The sequence below is a fragment of the Palaemon carinicauda genome, chromosome 3, assembly GCF_036898095.1.
Source record: "Palaemon carinicauda isolate YSFRI2023 chromosome 3, ASM3689809v2, whole genome shotgun sequence".
Taxonomy (NCBI): Eukaryota; Metazoa; Arthropoda; class Malacostraca; order Decapoda; family Palaemonidae; genus Palaemon; species Palaemon carinicauda.
The window spans coordinates 178,754,491-178,769,490 of NC_090727.1; the positions used below are offsets into that span (position 1 = coordinate 178,754,491).

Genomic DNA, 15,000 nt, shown 5'->3' on the forward strand with positions numbered 1-15,000 from the left:
TAATATATATGTGTATATCTATTATATATATATATATATATAATATATATATATATATATATATATATATATATATATATATATATATATATATATATATATATATATATATATATATATATATATATATATATATATACAAAATGTAAATGTCAAATCATAGAGTTTTTAATATGGAATTCCCTCTAAATAAGAAATACAATAACAAATAGGAAATTTTGATGTGTGGAAAGTACCTCCGCCAGGAGGACAGAATTCGACCTAATGCCTCAGTTGATAGTTAAATATTAAAACCACACTCCGGCTATCAAGAGGAGATATTCATTGGGTTTAATAGGCAACTGTTACCTCTGCTTCGAAGACATAGGTTTTCTTCAAGTGACTAAATATTCTCGTCCCTTTGTTTTATTTAATGTTAAAGTTTCAAGACAAATTTAACGCCTCTTATTTCAAAATAAATTAGTTATTCTGGCACACACTTGGTTTGATATTATTTTATTGATTAACATTACCCAGAAACATGCAAATAAATTTAATCGAATGCACAAATATCCATTAAATTCTATATCTCTCCGTTATAAGTTATTGTTCAAAGTGAAGGAAATTACTTTAAAGTAATTTTTCATAATTGTTGATAATTCGGTAAAAGAATATCATAATTGTAATGATAATTCCTTTGGATATTCCATTCCGATATTCTAAGAGACAAATTCATGAAGAAATTTTAATGAAACATTTTTATATCTTTCTTTAATTATAAGATGGGGTCAAAAGGTCCAATGATAAAAAGGTACACAAACAAATTGCATGGATAAATGTATAGAACTTTCATTTTAATATTACTTTTATTAACAAAAAACAGTTAACTAAAGCCAAACCAAAAATCGAAAAGATCATGCCAGGAAAAAAGGGCAATTAACACTAAATAAACACTAGAAAAATGATGAAACAAAGGAAGTTAATGAATAAATACACAAAAAACGCAGTTGTGAGATACACCACACATGCTAAGACGTTGGTATACGCCGTTTAAAGAGTATTCAATGCCTTGTTTACACTTAGAAGTACCTCAGTTCAGTATACCACTGGGAACTACGAGCTCTCTTCCACAGTTTTGCAGCAAATGGAGCGGACGACCCTCGGTAATGGGCAGTGTGACAAAGTGGTCCCTGATTGGAATGTGTGTGTCATACATGGCATATATACTCACTCGAGAGAGAGAGAGAGAGAGAGAGAGAGAGAGAGAGAGAGAGAGAGAGAGAGAGAGAGAGATGCTACAATTTCAAGTCATGTGCTAGTGATTAATTTTTACATATATATATATATATATATATATATATATATATACATATATATATATACATATATATATATATATATATATATATATATATATATATATATACACACGCACAGACATATATATATATATATATATATATATATATATATATATATATTATATATATACGTGTATATATACATTGTATATATATATATGTATATATATGTAAATATATATATATATATATATATATATATATATATATATATACATATATATATATATATATATATATATATATATATATATATATATATATATATAGAGAGAGAGAGAGAGAGAGAGAGAGAGAGAGAGAGAGAGAGAGAGAGAGAGAGAGAGAGAGAGAGACTATAAATTCAGAAGTCAAAATGTACATTTGTATGCATTAATGGAACACAAAATTCAACAAATGGTATATAGGACACGCTGCATGGGCAACACAGCTTTACAAAAAAATATTCCAACGTTAACTTAACAGTCAAAGTATCCAAAACACTTTCTGGGATGACAGTACTTCATATCACTTACACTATATTCCTCTAGAACTGTATTTTCTGGTGTTTTACTCCACACACTATTCCAAGGAATGTTTGTGTATTTGTAATGCCTCATTTCTGATGTTATTTTGAAACTACTTTTTAAGCCAATTTGCTTCCAATATATGGTTTTCCTTCAAATTTTATGTCTTTTTAGAGCGTGACGATATATACATTTTCTTCAGCCTATTGATTTTTATTTTAGTGCTTTATTTTTCATATAGATTTCATTTTCTGGAATTTCACTTTTACAGGTCTGCATTTCACATATATTTTTTCCCCTATACATTACACCTCTTTTTTAGTGCATTACTTTATATACTTTATTTATACCGCATATTTCTTTCCTTCAGAAATGCAGTCTGTCAATAGCTTATTTCTTATTAATGCATTATTTCTTATAAATTTCTTTACTTTAGATCCCGCCTCCCTTTTTTTGAAGACCGCTCATAAATGGTAGAGGCAAGGGACAGTGACATTGTCCTGTCAAGCACGACAATGCCCTAGAGGCTGAACATATCTACATAAGATCAGTGACAAAGCCCCCTCTCCAACCAAGCTAGGACCCAGGAGAGCCAGGCAACGGCTGTTCATGACTCGGCAGATAGACCAATAGGTTCCCATAAACCCTCAATCCTTAGCTCACAAGGATGGTGAGGTTGCATCTATGAAAGGAACTAACGAGTTTGACCAGGACTCGAACCCCAGTCTGGCGATCACCAGTCAGGGTCGTACCACTTTGGCCACCACAAGAAATCCTCACTTTTGTTATGGTAGAGACAATGTTTTCAAAGGCTTTCTCGTTTAGACTATGAATTCTCTTGCATATACTAAATCCAAGTCTAAGAAATATGAAGGAGTATAAACAACTTCCAATATCAATCATAATACAATTTGAGAAGTTACAATTTCGAATTTAAATCAGGTATATCTAAATTTAAATATGTATATATATACATATATATACATATATATATATATATATATATATATGTGTAAATATATACTGCATATATATACATACATATATATATATATATATATATATATATATATATATAATCACCATGATCATCATCATCATCATCATCTCCTATTACGCCTATTGACGCAAAGGGCCTCACATATATATATAGACATATATATATATATATATATATATATATATATATATATATATATATATATATATGTATATATACACATATATAGTATATATAGACATATATATATATATATATATACACACACACACACACATATATATATATATATATATATATATATATATATATATATATATATATATATATATACAGTATATTTGAAAGTTCGAGCCTAAGCTAAACTACATTTTAGAACGTTTGAATTATAATTTTAAAAAGATATAATCTAACTTCAAAAACAAGTTAGAAAGTTCTAATCTTAGTCAAATTATATTATTCTATAATGTCCGTCTAAAAAAAGGTATTTTAGAAAGTTCGAATCTAAGGCAAAGTATAATTTTGGAAAGTTAGAATTTAAGTCGAACTACAAAATAAAACAAAATTCGAGTACGTCAAATTATGATTTTAAAAAGTTTGAGTCAAATGAGATAAAAAGTTTGAGAAATTTTGGAATATAAGCCCAAAAAAATTAGAATTTCGAATCTAGGCGGCATTGCAATTTTAGAAAGCTCAAACTTGAATCGAACTACAATTTTATAATCTGAATCTATATCGAACTATAATTTTAGAAAATTCGTATGTAAGTCGAACTATAATATCAGGAATTCCGAGTTCATGTCAAATATTTCAGAAATTTCAAATCTCAAATGAGCTGTAATCTAAGTTTAAAGTAGTATTTCCGTTAGCCAAAACGTTCATCAAATTATGATTTTTGAAGTTCGAATTTTAGTCATGTTTAGTAAAAGTAATCTCATCAAGTTTGAATTTCACTTGCTTTATTATTTCGGATAGTTTGAATATTAGTTAAGTCACGATCTCATGAACGAGTTCAAATCAAAATTTCATTTTATTCTAATCAGTGTGCAGTTAAAACTAAGAATAACAGGACCCATTGTTGGCCGAGACAGTGACAAAAAACTAAAAACTTTAATAATCACACAATTTCCAGATTTGTTTTTAAAAATTAGGGACCCACAGCTGATAAAAAAACCAATTACATCGAAAAAGTAAAAACGGCCTTTCTTTGTAACTTTCATATTTTACTCATATCTATACTAATAGTATAAAAAAGGATCTACTGTATATTTATCTGTACTGTTTATTGACCTGAAGTGGGTCTTGTGAGTGGCAGCAAGATGTTCTATCGTAGCAGAGAAGGAACAGAGATTCTGGGGCTTTTATTTAAAAGTCACTGAGCCTTTGACTTCCGTCTTTTTATACAATGGCAGTGAATTACGAGCTAAGTAGTTAGTCGCAAAACGCAGTTTCATAAAGATCACGGGGCGTAACGACTTGAGGGTATAAACTTTCTCTGGACGGCACAGCGTATAGGCTGACAAGTGCATACGTACATATAACTTGCACTCAGGTTATACTCATTAATCTTAAGTACTAGACTAATGAATAAAGGATAACTAGGGTCCAACGACAAGTTGTTTACTCACTAGTAAAAAAAAACTGGGGAATGAACTATTAAGACACGTAAAAAAACGGACTTAGTTGCTTAACGCTTGTTGGGCCCTCCTTAACCATTAATTTTGAGCCTCGTACTTATCTTTGATAAGTAAATCCTACGCTTGTGTTGTGATACATTTATTTTTGCTCTTTTTATGTGGTTTACATAAAAATGTATTTTTCGTTGTTCTTGTGTTTATTCTATTTCCATATCAGCCTTTTTTATATTGATATCTTGCACCGTTACATTTAATTCTGAATATTTTATCTATGAATATGAATCAGATATTTTAATATTCATCAATTTTAGTCCTTATAATAGGATACATGATTTTCTGTAATCTTAGTAATCTCCCAAATAAATGTAGTTCAAAATGCAAAATATTCTGTTTGCGTTCGTCTTCTACCTAAGTCTGAAATGATTAAAAAGTGAAAATACCATTCATTGTAAATATACTTCCTGTATATATAAACAAATGCAATAAAACATCATGAGATGTGGTAGTATAGAAAACGTCTATACAACCATCGTCATCTGCGTCAAGCTTCAAATCAGTGAGATAAATAAAAGCAGAGAGATAACCTTATGACCAAAATATTAATTTATAAAGGTGGTCAAATTACCGGGTAATACGAAAATTATCTAAACATTTACTACACCCTATCCATATTAAGTAACCAATTATATTCCTTTTGTGAACACCATTAACAAAACATTGATTTCTTTTCAAGATAAATATAAGTGTCACGTAGGATAGAAACTTTTGATACGCCATTATATAAAATGGTGGTGGTATGCAAGATCATTTTTTTACGCTCATTTTATTATTGAACTTGTGGTATATACATTCATATAGTTACATATATATTTATATACTAAATATACAGTACACACACATAATATGTATATATATATATATATATATATATATATATATATATATATATATATATATATATATATATATATATATATATATATATGATGAAACCGTCATGCTAAAAGAAATGAAGATGACCTTTGCTGAAATAACAATATTATTATTATTATTATTATTATTATTATTATTATTATTATTATTAGGTGGATCAACAATTTACGTAGTGGCTTCGTTTTAGTACCCTGTTCATTATATACACAAAGACCACTTTCCTCTTCACGTCCTACATCTTGAGCAAACACCGACAGGCTGAGTATTCTGTTCCCTGATGCAGACGAACCACACGGGAAACAACCGGTCGTGTGAAGACATACTCTTTGGCATGCAGGCATCTACCGTACGGGTTCAAACCACTCGTGCAAAGCAAGCCTTAGCAGAGCATGCGGTTAGGTAATCACTACCGTGCTGTTATTCTGGCGCATGGTTATTTCCTGCAGTGTTAAGGGCCTCATTGATATACTGTGAATTCTAAACCGCATGGTTGCAACCGAATGGTTATCAACCACTCGTGCGAAGCCTTAGCAGTGCATGCGGTTAGGTAATCACTATCGTGCTGTTATTCTGCCGCATGGTTATTTCCCGCAGTGTGTGAAGGGCCTCATTGATATACGGTGATTTCTAAACCGTACAGTTGCAACCGCATGGTTTTAAACCATTCATGCGAAGCAAGCCTTGGCAGTGCATGCGGTTAGGTAATCACTATCATGCTGTTATTCTGCCGCATGGTTATTTCCTGCAGTGTGTGAAGGGCCTCATTGATATACGGTGATTTCTAAACCGCATGGTTGCAACCGAATGGTTATCAACCACTCGTGCGAAGCCTTAGCAGTGCATGCGGTTAGGTAATCACTATCGTGCTGTTATTCTGCCGCATGGTTATTTCCCGCAGTGTGTGAAGGGCCTCATTGATATACGGTGATTTCTAAACCGTACAGTTGCAACCGCATGGTTTTAAACCACTCGTGCGAAGCAAGCCTTGGCAGTGCATGCGGTTAGGTAATCACAATCGTGCTGTTATTCTGCAGCATGGTTATTTCCCGCAGTGTGTGAAGGGCCTCATTGATATACGGTGATTTCTAAACTGCATGGTTGCAACCGAATGGTTATCAACCACTCGTGCGAAGCCTTAGCAATGCATGCGGTTAGGTAATCACTATCATGCTGTTATTCTGCCGCATGGTTATTTCCCGCAGTGTGTGAAGGGCCTCATTGATATACGGTGATTTCTAAACCGTACAGTTGCAACCGCATGGTTTTAAACCACTCGTGCGAAGCAAGCCTTGGCAGTGCATGCGGTTAGGTAATCACTATCGTGCTGTTATTCTGCCGCATGGTTATTTCCCGCAGTGTGTGAAGGGCCTCATTGATATACGGTGATTTCTAAACCGTACAGTTGCAACCGCATGGTTTTAAACCACTCGTGCGAAGCAAGCCTTGGCAGTGCATGCGGTTAGGTAATCACAATCATGCTGTTATTCTGCCGCATGGTTATTTCCCGCAGTGTGTGAAGGGCCTCATTGATATACGGTGATTTCTAAACCGTACAGTTGCAACCGCATGGTTTTAAACCATTCATGCGAAGCAAGCCTTAGCAGTGCATGCGGTTAGGTAATCACTATCGTGCTGTTATTCTGCCGCATGGTTATTTCCCGCAGTGTGTGAAGGGCTTCATTGATATACGGTGATTTCTAAACCGTACAGTTGCAACCGCATGGTTTTAAACCATTAATGCGAAGCAAGCCTTGGCAGTGCATGCGGTTAGGTAATCACTATCGTGCTGTTATTCTGCCGCATGGTTATTTCCCGCAGTGTGTGTGAAGGGCCTCATTGATATACAGTGATTTCTAAACCGTACAGTTGCAACCCCATGGTTTTAAACCACTCGTGCGAAGCAAGCCTTGGCAGTGCATGCGGTTAGGTAATCACAATCGTGCTGTTATTCTGCCGCATGGTTATTTCCCGCAGTGTATGAAGGGCCTCATTGATATAGGGTGATTTCTAAACCGTACAGTTGCAACCGCATGGTTTTAAACCATTCATGCGAAGCAAGCCTTGGCAGTGCATGCGGTTAGGTAATCACTATCATGCTGTTATTCTGCCGCATGGTTATTTCCCGCAGTGTGTGAAGGGCCTCATTGATATACGGTGATTTCTAAACCGTACAGTTGCAACCGCATGGTTTTAAACCACTCGTGCGAAGCAAGCCTTGGCAGTGCATGCGGTTAGGTAATCACAATCGTGCTGTTATTCTGCCGCATGGTTATTTCCCGCAGTGTGTGAAGGGCCTCATTGATATACGGTGATTTCTAAACTGTACATTGCAACCGCATGGTTTTAAACCATTCATGCGAAGCAAGCCTTGGCAGTGCATGCGGTTAGGTAATCACTATCGTGCTGTTATTCTGCCGCATGGTTATTTCCCGCAGTGTGTGAAGGGCCTCATTGATATACGGTGATTTCTAAACCGTACAGTTGCAACCGCATGGTTTTAAACCATTCATGCGAAGCAAGCCTTGGCAGTGCATGCGGTTAGGTAATCACAATCGTGCTGTTATTCTGCCGCATGGTTATTTCCCGCAGTGTGTGAAGGGCCTCATTGATATACGGTGATTTCTAAACCATACAGTTGCAACCGCATGGTTTTAAACCACTCGTGCAAAGCAAGCCTTAGCAGTGCACGCGGTTAGGTAATCACTATCGTGCTGTTATTCTGCCGCATGGTTATTTCCCGCAGTGTGTGAAGGGCCTCATTGATATACGGTGATTTCTAAACCGTACAGATGCAACCGCATGGTTTTAAACCATTCATGCGAAGCAAGCCTTAGCAGTGCATGCGGTTAGGTAATCACAATCGTGCTGTTATTCTGCCGAATGGTTATTTCCCGCAGTGTGTGAAGGGCCTCATTGATATACGGTGATTTCTAAACCGTACAGTTGCAACCGCATGATTTTAAACCACTCGTGCGAAGCAAGCCTTTGCAGTGCATGCAGTTAGGTAATCACAATCGTGCTGTTATTCTGCCGCATGGTTATTTCCCGCAGTGTGTGAAGGGCCTCATTGATATACGGTGATTTCTAAACCGTACAGTTGCAAGCGCATGGTTTTAAACCATTCATGCGAAGCAAGCCTTAGCAGTGCATGCGGTTCGGTAATCACTATCGTGCTGTTATTCTGCCGCATGGTTATTTCCCGCAGTGTGTGAAGGGCCTCATTGATATACGGTGATTTCTTAACCGTACAGTTGCAACCGCATGGTTTTAAACCACTCGTGTGAAGCAAGCCTTAGCAGTGCATGCGGTTAGGTAATCACAATCGTGCTGTTATTCTGCCGCATGGTTATTTCCCGCAGTGTGTGAAGGGCCTCATTGATATACGGTGATTTCTAAACCGTACAGTTGCAACCGCATGGTTTTAAACCATTCATGCGAAGCAAGCCTTAGCAGTGCATGCGGTTAGGTAATCACTATCGTGCTGTTATTCTGCCGCATGGTTATTTCCCGCAGCGTGTGAAGGGCCTCATTGGTATACGGTGATTTTCTAAACCGCACGGTTGCAACCCCATGGTTTTAAATCACTCGTGTGAAGGAAGCCTTAGCAGTGCATGCGGTTAGGTAATCACTATCGTGCTGTTATTCTGCCGCATGGTTATTTCCCGCAGTGTGTGAAGGGCCTCATTGATATACGGTGATTTCTAAACCGTACAGTTGCAACCGCATGGTTTTAAACCATTCATGCGAAGCAAGCCTTGGCAGTGCATGCGGTTAGGTAATCACTATCGTGCTGTTATTCTGCCGCATGGTTATTTCCCGCAGTGTGTGAAGGGCCTCATTGATATACAGTGATTTCTAAACCGTACAGTTGCAACCGCATGGTTTTAAACCATTCATGCGAAGCAAGCCTTAGCAGTGCATGCGGTTAGGTAATCACAATCGTGCTGTTATTCTGTCGCATGGTTATTTCCCGCAGTGTGTGAAGGGCCTCATTGATATACGGTGATTTCTAAACCGTACAGTTGCAAGCGCATGGTTTTAAACCATTCATGCGAAGCAAGCCTTAGCAGTGCATGCGGTTCGGTAATCACTATCGTGCTGTTATTCTGCCGCATGGTTATTTCCCGCAGTGTGTGTGAAGGGCTTCATTGATATAAGGTGATTTCTTAACCGTACAGTTGCAACCGCATGGTTTTAAACCACTCGTGTGAAGCAAGCCTTAGCAGTGCATGCGGTTAGGTAATCACAATCGTGCTGTTATTCTGCCGCATGGTTATTTCCCGCAGTGTGTGAAGGGCCTCATTGATATACGGTGATTTCTAAACCGTACAGTTGCAACCGCATGATTTTAAACCACTCGTGCGAAGCAAGCCTTTGCAGTACATGCAGTTAGGTAATCACAATCGTCCTGTTTTTCTGCCGCATGGTTATTTCCCGCAGTGTGTGAAGGGCCTCATTGATATACGGTGATATCTAAACCGTACAGTTGCAACCGCATGGTTTTAAACCATTCATGCGAAGCAAGCCTTGGCAGTGCATGCGGTTAGGTAATCACTATCGTGCTGTTATTCTGCCGCATGGTTATTTCCCGCAGTGTGTGAAGGGCCTCATTGATATACGGTGATTTCTAAACCGTACTGTTGCAACCGCATGGTTTTAAACCACTCGTGCGAAGCAAGCCTTAGCAGTGCATGCGGTTAGGTAATCACAATCGTCCTGTTTTTCTGCCGCATGGTTATTTCCCGCAGTGTGTGAAGGGCCTCATTGATATACGGTAATTTCTAAACCGTACAGTTGCAACCGCATGGTTTTAAACCATTCATGCGAAGCAAGCCTTGGCAGTGCATGCGGTTAGGTAATCACTATCGTGCTGTTATTCTGCCGCATGGTTATTTCCCGCAGCGTGTGAAGGGCCTCATTGGTATACGGTGATTTCTAAACCGCATGGTTGCAACCCCATGGTTTTAAATCACTCGTGTGAAGGAAGCCTTAGCAGTGCATGCGGTTAGGTAATCACTATCGTGCTGTTATTCTGCTGCATGGTTATTTCCCGCAGTGTGTGAAGGGCTTCATTGATATACGGTGATTTCTAAATCGTACGGTTGCAACCGCATGGTTTTAAACCACTCGTGCGAAGCAAGCCTTAGCAGTGCATGCGGTTAGGTAATCACAATCGTCCTGTTTTTCTGCCGCATGGTTATTTCCCGCAGTATGTGAAGGGCCTCATTGATATACGGTGATTTCTAAACCGTACAGTTGCAACCGCATGGTTTTAAACCATTCATGCGAAGCAAGCCTTAGCAGTGCATGCGGTTAGGTAATCACTATCGTGCTGTTATTCTGCCGCATGGTTATTTCCCGCAGCGTGTGAAGGGCCTCATTGGTATACGGTGATTTCTAAACCTCACGGTTGCAACCCCCATGGTTTAAATCACTCGTGCGAAGCAAGCCTTAGCAGTGCATGCGGTTAGGTAATCACTACCGTGCTGTTATTCTGCCGAATGGTTATTTCCCGCAGCGTGTGAAGGGCCTCATTGATATACTGTGAATTCTAAACAGCACAGTTGCAACCGCATGGTTTTAAACCACTCGAATGAAACAAGCCTCAGCAGTGCATGCGGTTAGGTAATCACAATCGTGCTGTTATTCTGCCGCATGGTTATTTCCCGCAGTGTGTGAAGGGCCTCATTGATATACTGTGATTTCTAAACAGCACGGTTGCAACCGCATGGTTTTAAACCACTCGTGTGAAGCAAGCCTTATCAGTGCATGCGGTTAGGTAATCACTATCGTGCTGTTATTCTGCCGCATGGTTATTTCCCGCAGTGTGTGAAGGGACTCATTGATATACGGTGATTTCTAAACCGTACAGTTGCAACCGCATGGTTTTAAACCATTCATGCGAAGCAAGCCTTGGCCGTGCAGGCGGTTAGGTAATCACTATCGTGCTGTTATTCTGCCGCATGGTTATTTCCCGCAGCGTGTGAAGGGCCTCATTGGTATACGTTGATTTCTAAACCGCACGGTTGCAACCGCATGGTTTTGAACCACTCGTGCGAAGCAAGCCCTAGCAGTGCATGCGGTTAGGTAATCACTATCGTGCTGTTATTCTGCCGCATGGTTATTTCCCGCAGCGTGTGAAGGGCCTCATTGGTATACGTTGATTTCTAAACCGCACGGTTGTAACCCCATGGTTTTAAACCACTCGTGCGAAGCAAGCCTTAGCAGTGCATGCGGTTAGGTAATCACTATCGTGCTGTTATTCTGCCGCATGGTTATTTCCCGCAGCGTGTGAAGGGCCATATTGGTATACGGTGATTTCTAAACCGCACGGTTGCAACCGCATGGTTTTAAACCACTCGTGTGAAGCAAGCCTTAGCAGTGCATGCGGTTAGGTAATCACTATCGTGCTGTTATTCTGCCGCATGGTTATTTCCCGCAGTGTGTGAAGGGCCTCATTGATATACGGTGATTTCTAAACCACACGGTTGCAACCGCATGGTTTTAAACCACTCGTGTGAAGCAAGCCTTAGCAGTGTATGCGGTTAGGTAATCACTACCGTGCTGTTATTCTGCCGCATGGTTATTTCCCGCAGCGTGTGAAGGGCCTCATTGATATACGGTGATTTCTAAACCACACGGTTGCAACCGCATGGTTTTAAACGACTCCTGCGAAGCAAGCCTTAGCAGTGCATGCGGTTAGGTAATCACTATCGTGCTGTTATTCTGCCGCATGGTTATTTCCCGCAGCGTGTGAGGGGCCTCATTGATATACGGTGATTTCTAAACCGCATGGTTTGAAATCACTCATGCGAAGCAAGCCTTAGCAGTGCATGCGGTTCGGTAATCACTATCGTGCTGTTATTCTGCCGCATGGTTATTTCCCGCAGCGTGTGAAGGGCCTCATTGATTTACGGTGATTTCTAAACCACACGGTTGCAACCGCATGGTTTTAAACGACTCGTGCGAAGCAAGCCTTGGCAGTGCATGCGGTTAGGTAATCACTATCGTGCTGTTATTCTGCCGCATGGTTATTTCCCGCAGCGTATGAAGGGCCTCATTGATATACGGTGATTTCTAAACCACACGGTTGCAACTGCATGGTTTTAAACCATTCGTGTGAAGCAAGCCTTAGCAGTGCATGCGGTTAGGTAATTATTGTCTCTAGAGGTTCGTGCATAACCCTCATTTGTTGTCTCTCTAAATTTTCATTGAACATTATTTTAGTTTTACTCATATTAACTTCCAGTCCTACATTTCTGCTTTTTCTATTCAAATCTTCTATCATCTTTTGTAATTCCTCCCATTATTCACTAAATAGAACTATGTAATATGCAAATTGTAAGTTGTTAAGATGTTTTCCATTAATGTTATTTTCTACATTTTTGCAATCTAAACGCTTGAAACGAGATGTGTGGTCTCCCTGTCAAATTCCTTTCTTAATTGGAATTTTCTCACTATCTTTAAGTAATTTTAGGATGGCTGTACTTCCCTTATAGCTACCTTCAAAGGTTCTAATATAAGATGCATCTGTTCCTTCTCTTTGAAGGGCTTTCATTACTGCAGAAGTTTTGATAGAATCAAAAGCTTTCTCATAATCTATACGTACCATATATAGTTGTTTGTCATACTCTGTTGATTTTTCTATTAGCTGGTTATTTAAATAGATATTGTCCGTTGTTGAACACCCGCTTCTAAAGCTTGCCTACTTTATCTATTACTGAGTGTAAACTTGTTCGGCCATAATTTTTTAGGTCTTTTGTGTCTCCCTTTTTTGAGAGTTAGTATAATGATAAAGTTATACAAGCAGCACGCATTTCGTGTAAAATTCCTCGAGTTTTAATACTATGAAATCTGCTCCATCTATTATTAAATCAATGTTTAGGCCATCTTCTCCTGAAGCTTTGCCTCTTTCCGTGCCTTTTAATACTTTCTTCACTTCTCCTCTTGTTACTTTTGGTAACGGCTCAGGTAATTAATCATTTCTACTTGCAAAGTTATTTCTTATATCGCTATTGTATAGCATTGTTTAGGAATTCTCTTTGGTGATAAAATTACAGCTTTCATCCTATAAAATGATTTAAATATGTATTATATATATAACATATCTTGATATATCATATATGAAGTATATACTGTATATTTATATATATATATATATATATATATATATATATATATATATATATATATATATATATAAATACACGCACACACACACACATATATATATATATATATATATATATATATATATATATATGTGTGTGTGTGTGTGTGTGTGTATGTGTGTGTGTGTGTGTGTGTGTCAGTGCGTGGGAACGTGCGTATGAGTGTGTAATGTTACATAATTTTCTTGGCAAAATATTTCCTATGCCGTAAGAAATGGGCACGGTTTATGAGTAGAAGTTTGGTAATGAATTACAATGGAATAGCCAAATGTAAACTACAGTTTAAAAAGAAAAACTTTCTTTCCATTACTAGAATTAAACTTTTTATCTAAATGCCCAAATATCTTAACTTATTAATTCTAATATTATACAGTAAGTTTACAGCCATTCTCATTTCCTCCCCAAGAAATATCTTAATGACAAACCTAATATTTTTTTTTCTAATAATAGCTATTTCACTACACTCCTTTAACACAATCATAAAATGTCTTGCATGTCCGTAAGCATTAAGTATCAGAGTTGGTAGTCCATGCCTATTTACATATTTTTCATCTTTGTCAATTATCATCGTCTCTAGCATTGATCCCACTTTCTCTCCGCAGGAGCAGTTGGAGCAAGCCCTTAGAACTAACTTGGAACAGGCGCAACTGAGGAACATCCGGTTCGTTATGGGATGAAGAAAGTGCTTGTAGTTGTGATCGTGTGCTTCCTTAAATTGTGTCAACCTTTAGCATAAAACCCAGCAAAAATCTAGGAAAGTTTAGTGAAACGGAAAAGAAGAAAGCCTACTTAAAGATAATTATTCTTTTATCTAAAGAATGTATTAAACACTAGACAAAAATCACAATGGAAAAGATAAGGCGAGGAAATACTTATCACAGGAAGTGTTGAGTCCAAGGTGATGCTTATCTCTTGAGAATAAAGAAAGTGAGATAAAAATATCTATAACAACTTGTGTAGTTAAAGTGTAAGCATATCAGGCGCTTTTTCACTCTCATTGTCATGGAAACTGAAAAAATGCAATCGCTCGCAATCTTCCTTTACGGGAAAATAAGGATTTTGTTTTAGGAAATAAAGCGACGGAAATTACCGACATGACGATGAATCAGATGGCAATAATCGCAGTGGTGATGATGAAGATAAGGATGGAGAATATTTGCTTCCTTTGAGAGAGAGAGAGAGAGAGAGAGAGAGAGAGAGAGAGAGAGAGAGAGAGAGAGAGAGAGATATTAACCCTTCCCTTCTCCCCTCCCCATTTTGTTATTTTGCTGTCTGCGTAGCTCGGAGTCAGTTTCCGGTGTCAGACTATCTTCGCCAAGAGGAAGAAGAAGAAAAAGAAGAAGAAGAAAAAGAAGAAGAAGAGGTATTCGAGAAAGTGTGATTGTTAGGGTCTCGTGTGAGGAAGAGTTCTGA

At 37.8% G+C, this 15,000-nt stretch overlaps 1 protein-coding gene across 8 annotated transcripts in view; it reads left to right on the forward strand.

Moving 5' to 3' along the window:
- Positions 1 to 15,000, forward strand: part of rsh (radish) — a 207,064-nt gene that overhangs the window by 42,826 nt on the left and 149,238 nt on the right. For all 8 annotated transcript variants that reach the window (XM_068371174.1, XM_068371177.1, XM_068371173.1 and 5 more), the window contains exon 2: positions 14,190 to 15,000. This exon is cut by the window's right edge and continues 907 nt beyond it. The gene's annotated coding sequence lies outside the window, so the exon portion shown is untranslated. The remainder of the gene's footprint in view (positions 1 to 14,189) is intronic.